Below are 7,702 nucleotides of genomic sequence, written 5' to 3'. Positions count from 1 at the left end.
CATATGGCCTTTCCCCAAAAGGCGCCGCTTCTGTCGTGCGTTCCTGCGTGCATGCATTTTCAGCCATGCATGCCACTTTGGCCGGAAAGAAAGTGTGTAATATGTATGTATTTCTCCCACGCACCGTCACAAAAAATATTGAACGCACAGACAAATCAGCGACATAAACAAAAAAATCTGGACAATAAAAAACAAATCAGTGACAAAGACAAAAAAATATGTTCATGGTGGGGCTCGAACCCACGACCTTAAGGTTAAGAGCCTTGCGCTCTGCCAACTGAGCTAGACAAGCTTTGTGGTTATATATTCGAGCTCGGCGCCATAGATCTTGGCGCCGAGCTCGGTGCCACGTCGACGCCGCGTCAGCTCGTGGACGACAGCGCGGCAGGTAGCTCGGCGCCAAGATCTATGGCGCCGAGATGTGTAAACTCGGCGCCATAGCTCATGGCGCCGAGAAATGGGTCCAAAATTGCATTTAAGTTTTCTGGGGGTCTAATTGGAAATTTTTGACATAAAAAGGACTCAAAAACAAAAAATTCGGGCGCTGGTGCTTGACGTCACTCACAACATACTATCCAACACTTAGACACTGCCAGTGATTGCTCAATAATATAGCTTTAAATTTACTAATCCTACTCTCTTAGAACGAAGATAGATAAAAGTTGACATTTTAGGCTCTGTTTGCATCCTCCTGGCTTAATGGTTGCTAATAGTGGCTAATAATTAGCCGGCAAATAATTAGCTAGCAAAAATTAGTTAGTGTATGTTTGGAGACTTGGGGTGTTTGTTTAGGATTATAATTTGTTCAGATTATATAATCCAACAACTTTTCAAGTAAATATTAGTTTAAAAGTTATTGAATTATATAATTTGGGCAAATTATAATATCAAACAAACACCCCTTTAGCTAATAGATGTCTTTTTCTCTTTATACGATCTATTAGCACATATTAGCAAGGTCAAATAACTAATGAGTAAACAGTTTGCCAGCCCTTAGGCTAACAATTAGCAAATTTATTAGCCGGTCCATTTGAATGTTAAGGTATTAAAATTAATCGATAAATTGTTTGCCACATGATCCAAACGGCCCTTAGTTGCCCCAGACAGTTACCGTGTTAGGTGCGCGCCCAACCGAACGAACTTAACCGTATATACCTACCCAGGCCACTCACATAAAATATACTAAGATAATAACCTTTTCTGTAACGTCAAGAATTTAAACAAAGGACATGTCAAAAAACAATAATCAAAGTAAAGAAGCATGCATGCATAAGCATCCAAATTAAAGATGGTGAAACAGATGCATGCATGTGGAATGGATACATATAATGCACGCACGCACTATATATGCATGTAAGCAGGGACGATTCCACATAGGATGCCACTGATTAACCTTAATTAATGAACAGAACATTTGATGTCCATCTGAAGAGAACAATATGGAATCCAATGCATATACAAGCAGTGCGGCATCGACTTAATCTGGCTAGCTAGCTAGCTTGTGACTGGACCGGTTTATTTTGTAGCAAGCTTTCGTATCTTTTTTTAAAAATCTTGGTCGGCTGACATCATGTAGTGCCTAGCTTCTCTCCTGCGCGCGGCGACGTGGCCGGTGGCCGGAAATGGCGCCTCGCCAAACGTGGGCACGTAGCTGCCTGCTGCAACAAAGGCGCTATACCACTCTTAAAAGATGACTAGGTGAGTGCCCGTGCGTTGCAACAGGAGTAAAAAATTTGTATGAAACATATATGTTACATTGCAAAAAGGGACTAAATCAATCTGCATGAGCTCCATCTTTGTTGAAGAAAATGTAGTTCATCCAAGACGCCCACCAACATGAATGACTCTGTTATTGTGAATAGCATATATACATAATGTCAACATAAGACAATTTTGAATGATAACAAATTTATCCGTGAAACCAATTTAATGGTCTAATAAGAAAATCAATGTTGTTGTTATAAGTGCTAATTGCATCTCGAAGAAACCTGTTGGACTGATATCTTGACATATAAAAAAATACTAATTAACTATCAGTTATGTAACACCTTAGCAAGGTTTTAAAGTCGGCTAGTCGACTCTAGTCGCCTGACCACCGATAAGGTGACTAATCGCGATTAGTCGTCGATTTACTCGATTAGTCGAGCCTAGTCGACTCCTAGTCGTCCTATAGTCGTCCACCTATAACAGGACCCTATGTATATAATATAATATAATTGTAGCACGACAGCAGTACACTATAGCTGTCTAGCAGGACAGCAGTACAAGCAATCAAAATAAAGGATGTTTCCACTAAAAGTAAAAGGTAAAGATCACTTACCTTGGAGATTACCATCTGTAGAGGTGCTCATTTCGGTTAAGTTCAGAACAGAGGGTGCAGATAGTGAGATTAACAACTGAAGTGAGCACTGAACTCTGAACAGAGTTCAGAACAGACTGGCTGCAGACGGTTGCTGGAGCTGAGCAGTGAGCAGAGGCGAGCGCCGGAGCTGAGCAGAGGCGAGCGCAACGGAGCACGGGAGCAGAGAGCAGACAGTCGCCGGAGCTGAGGACCACCGGAGCTGAGGACCACCGGGGCAGAGGAGGCAGAGGCGGCGGCTTAGGGTTTTAGGGTTTCTAACTTTCTACTGTGCTTGTACTGTGCGGCACAGTGGCAGTAGAGCTTCTTTCTACTGTGGACAGGAGATAGTGGGCCGCCAGCCCATATAACAGAGGACACATTTTTTTACAGGCCCAAACCTGGCACAAGCTAGTCGGACATGGCACCTAGTCGGCCGACTAATCGTGATTAGTCGGCGACCAGGACGATTAGTCGTAACCTAGTCGCCCTGATCGAGTCGTCCATGCTGATCGTGCTATGCCAGGCGATAAGGCCGACTAATCGCGACTAATCGCGATTAGTCAGCCGACTTTAAAACCATGCACCTTAGTTGTAACCAGTGAAACCCATTTAGATATACACACCACAACCGTGTAATTATTATGATGGTTGGACTCTGAAACAAGGCACCAGGAAATCTTGCAAAAGACCATATGCAATTTTTATAGAAAATCTTGCACTGAAAAACAAGCCACTGTCCATTGATGCACATGCAAAATGGCAAAAGTATGATGAGCATACCTGTAGCTCTTCAGAGATTGATCTGATAACAGCTCGTCAACCAATGTTGCCTTGCGTTCCCTATTTTTCAGCCTACTTGAGTAGAACTCAGATGCAGGCTCAACGACCGTACCGACCTAAATCCATCATTCAAATATTCAGTACACATCAGCCACATGTAAAGCTTTCCACAGATTAGGATGTGATAACAAAAATGTTGAATAAGTATGCCTGATGGCGATTAGGCTACTTACTTGGAAGTACTTGAGAACGACCTTGAATTTTCCTACCCGCTTGAAGTGCCTTTTTAGGTCAATTATATGCCTTAGCTGGAAAAACACATTACAAACATATTATCACATAAGCATCCCAAAGGATAAACCAGAATCACTAAACACACAACATAATACCAATCGAGTTGAGACAGGCACATCGGACACTGTGCATAACAAGTTGATTAGTGATGATGCAGAACAAGATGATGCTCATCAGAACACCTTCCTCTCCAACTGTTGGTCTACCCTTCTCACCAGATCCATTTGCATTTGAAGCGAGGAAGTTTAACGAAGTGTCATAATTCAGAGAAATTAGACATGAAAGTTATAGAAGAATAATCGAATTTTGAAATAGAATCTCACAATGGCTTTACTATATATAAGGAGCAGCTTCTCTGCCTTTTTCATAGTTTTGACAGCTTTGGCCAGCGCAGGACAAAAGTCCCTAGCAATACAATTGTTAGAAAACAACAAATGCATAAAATTTTTGGTCTGTGCCATGAAACCAACTCAACATCAGCATCACTGATCTTATCCAGTCTGCAAACATAATCTTCCAAATCAGCCTCGTCACTCAAATTCATCTTAGTAGTACATACCTGATTTCAAACAATAGCCAGCAAAATAGTTGAGAAAAAATGATCCCAATGACAAATACGAAAAATCAAGTCAAAACATATAAAGAAGAAAACAATTTAGTTTGCATTGACCGCAAATCCTTGACAGACCATATGACATTATCACAATTGAGCATGCGCATATGTGCAAAAAAAAGTTGGCAATTTGTATGCAATATGACATGGTTGAAAATTTTAATTAATTACCAAATAAAGAAATTTGAGCAGCTTAATAGTTATTTGCATGAGATGAAAAAGACCTTAATAACAATACCTGAAGCAATCCATGGAAGTTTCATCATATGCGAATGCAATATATTATACAACACTTCAGCAAATTAATAAAATATGCAAGTCATGCTACTTCGCAAGAACCCAATATAATGCCTATCAATTAGTTCACAGTTTCACACAAAAAGACAACTTACTTGGAACACAGGCCTCTTCTACCGCCAATCAGGAAGAGAGAACTCAACTTTCCTGTCAAGTCTACCTGGCCGCAACAAAGTAGAATCTAGAGTATGTGCCCTATTAGTTGCCATTACAACCTTCACATTCACTGTTTGATCAAATCCATCCATCTGCAATAAACACGGGCAAATTATTAAAAGAATCAAGAAGACTCCAGCATCTAAGAATTTACAACCTAGCAATATGCCAAAGTTAGCTTTCCAAGACCTCAGTTATTATTTTTATAATATTATAGTTTCTACCTCTCATGTGAACATAAAAAACTATGCATGTTGGGGTGAAAATATGTCCTTGCGATTTCAATTCCAAAACAAAGCCTTTCCTTATACTTCCTGGTTTGAAAAGGTTTTCTTTGAAATACCATATTTTATAACATAAAATAGGAAATCTATTATAATTTCTAGGAACACCACAACAATCTGAAATCCCCATTTACTTGATTAAGTAGCTCCTATTTAGTTGAAACAAAAAAACTCACCAGATCGGGCTCATTCTGTACTACAAAGCATAGTACTTACATGCAGTCTAGCTACAACAGCATCAGCAACGTTGCATCAGCCAACAATTCCAATCAGGCTGAATATAAGCGTCGACGTAGATGTATGGAGCAGCAAATTGAAGACATAATGTACAGGCACACTTTTACTGAATAATTAGGCAGTATGGCCAACGATATTAGGTAAATGCTTAATGTAGCAAAGATTAGCAGAAGGCCCGCTAACTATAAATGCTTAGATATGAAATTATGGATACAATGAAGCCCCACAAAAAAACATATACGTCTATTGATAAATTCAGAACCAGCATGCATAGCTCCGCTTCATCCTTCTGCAGTCGATGCACCATCAGTATACAGAAAGCCTGAAGCCCAGCCCAAAGCACGTTTTTTGGCCCGGTCCGACTCACTTTTATATGGATTCGGGCGAAACAGTGAAATCACCGCTCCCATATTGCCTCTGTAAGTTTACAGCTAACTAAAGATGCATCAATCAGACTCAGTACACTTGCTGCACAGGCAAAGTGAGATGACATGCACGCTGAGAATATAATCAGCTGCTAGGCATGACACATCACCCGGAACATGAAATTCACAAGCCCAATGGTGAGAAGAGATTTGACCATAGCAAAACGATATAAGGTGAACAATGCAGCTACAAAATTCAGTATATTACTTCTGGCACAAACAGTTTCCCCCCCTATATAACTGAACAAGCACACCTGTAATTGAATTCGTTTTGTAACTCCAAACTGAAACTGGAATGCATATGCAACAGCAAAGGAGTTACGATATATAGGAATCCAGAATTCCATATTCCCTGTACAATGCAGCAGCTTTCAATTGAAGTGCTCTGTGTATACTGCTTTCATGTGAATGTGGCTTTCAAGGGTGCTCTATGTATAAACTGTACAAATTAGCTCCAAATAATTCAGATTTCAATAAACTAAATGAGGAACAATTGAAGCTGGGGCTAAGGAACAGCCTCGCAGCAGTGAATCTGAAGCTCCTTGCCGCCAAGACGCATCGCCGTCTCAGCCTTTACGACTCTCTTCCTGATCTCCTCGTCCTTACAGATCAGAAGGGGCGAAAAGAAGGGGGAAAAGGAAAAACCTAGCGCGTGTCAGCGGCAACAGAGAGATGTCCTTTCCCGAATCAAATCGCAAAGAGGAACAGCAACCCGTAGATCGGGACCGAATCGTTCCGTACCTTCTGGAGGCAGGCCTGGCAGATCTTGCGCTTGTGGAAGCGGCTCTGTAGAAGCTAGAGCTCATTGACGAGGTGCTCGCGCTCGACGGAGAGCTCCTCGACCTGCGCGTACGCCTGTTGCAGCATCTTCACGAGGTGGTCGTACGCACAACACCACACGGGCAGGTAGATCTGGCCCGAAGTGAGCGCCGGCTTCGCGCGACGACGTGTGGGAGTGGGCGGCATCGCGAACCGAGGGCGGCATCGTCTCCCACTGGACAGTTTAGGAGTTGAAGGGTGAGGATGGCGTGGTGTGCAACGGTGCCAGAGGCGGAGCGTGCGGGCTAGGACGACACGTCGGGGGGGGGGGAGTCGTCGGGGTACGACCTCGCCCTATCGCTGGACTCCACCGAAGTCGACGCGGTGGCGAGCACGGGGGCGGAGGAGACTATGGTTTGCGTGACGAGGGGATGGGTGCATGCGTGGGCGTGGGAGGTGGACAACGACAGGGGCATAGTGCATGCGCGAGCGTAGAAGGAGGCATCTCGCCAGCCTGGGAAGGAAGCCGCGCGTGCTACGCGCGGGATCTCGGCGAGAGCAGCGGGTCGAGGCTTTTGGAAAGGGCGCCGTTGGTGGGGAGGAAGCCGCGCGTTCGTCTCGGCCGTCGTAGCGTGCGGGGAGGAAGGGCGCCGTTGGGAGGGGAGGCGATTGAGAGCGGCGTAGGCGTGGTGCGAGCCGTGCGATGAGGAGCGGAGGGCGAGGATTACGCGGCAGAACCTGGCGCACGGATGTGGACGCCTACACTACTGTCTTAAGAAGTAGTAGAGATCTATCTAAAAAACACCAATACTAAAATATATGGGTCCAATATATATCACTCAAACCGCTCACTTTTCAAACAATACTATTATAGTTGCTAATCCGTTTCTTTCTTCAATTTAACCAAACTTTAACACTAAAATTTCACGTGCTTTAACTGATTTGCCCTCGCTATACAAACCTAGCTAGCTAGCCGCGTGCTCATGTGAAGAAATACAGAAAAACACAATCTAGCCATCCCATCAATATAATATAATATAATTTAATTAAAAATAAAATAGTAAAATTTAGTAAAAAATCACAATAAGAATTATAATTTGTAAAGTTAGAGCAACTCTACTAATTCTCTAAAAAACTTTATAAATCTTAAATTTAAGATAAACATTAAAATACTTCTTCAATAGTTCTCTAAGTAGAGACTTGCTAAATTTAGCTACTTACTATCTAACCCTATTTACTCTCCAAGTATGGCAATCGGATGGAAACTCCCTAAACACAGTTGTCGCCAATTTCTTCACACCAGTGTGCTCATTTTCCTCTTTCCCGCGCAGCGAGATAGCTAGATCCGATGTGCTATCCCCCCCTTTCCCGAGCAACGAGGTAACCAGGTTCGACGCACGTGACACAAGCTTCTTATCCGTCGTCACTGGTGCCACCGGACCATCGCTCCCTCATAGGATCGCGCCTTGTCCTCCGCTCTCGACATCCTCTGCTCTGGACTCCGTCGCAGCGAGGT

The 7,702-nt window shown here is 43.1% G+C and overlaps 1 long non-coding RNA gene and 1 other non-coding gene across 14 annotated transcripts; both read right to left on the bottom strand.

Annotated features, from left to right (window-relative positions):
• Nucleotides 1-219: 219 nt before the first annotated feature.
• Nucleotides 220-292, bottom strand: TRNAK-CUU (transfer RNA lysine (anticodon CUU)). Its single transcript has one exon. It is a non-coding gene; the product is annotated as a tRNA-Lys (tRNA).
• A 960-nt stretch (nucleotides 293-1,252) lies between these two features.
• LOC100273949 (uncharacterized) lies at nucleotides 1,253-6,855 on the bottom strand. Of its 13 annotated transcripts, none has more exons than XR_004849375.1 (8): nucleotides 6,169-6,844; nucleotides 4,421-4,573; nucleotides 3,739-3,974; nucleotides 3,511-3,617; nucleotides 3,355-3,429; nucleotides 3,122-3,237; nucleotides 1,756-1,846; nucleotides 1,253-1,672 (listed from the first exon to the last, which is right to left on the bottom strand). It is a non-coding gene; the product is annotated as an uncharacterized lncRNA (long non-coding RNA). The 13 variants fall into 13 exon arrangements; XR_004849368.1 differs by having other exon boundaries at nucleotides 1,325-1,672; nucleotides 3,511-3,622; nucleotides 4,421-6,028; nucleotides 6,169-6,855; XR_004849371.1 differs by having other exon boundaries at nucleotides 1,325-1,672; nucleotides 3,511-3,622.
• Between the last annotated feature and the right edge of the window lie 847 nt (nucleotides 6,856-7,702).

The sequence above is a fragment of the Zea mays genome, chromosome 5 (genome assembly GCF_902167145.1).
Source record: "Zea mays cultivar B73 chromosome 5, Zm-B73-REFERENCE-NAM-5.0, whole genome shotgun sequence".
NCBI lineage: Eukaryota > Viridiplantae > Streptophyta > Magnoliopsida > Poales > Poaceae > Zea > Zea mays.
Note: the sequence above shows the minus strand (reverse complement) of the source record. Positions and strands in the feature narration are given on the sequence as shown.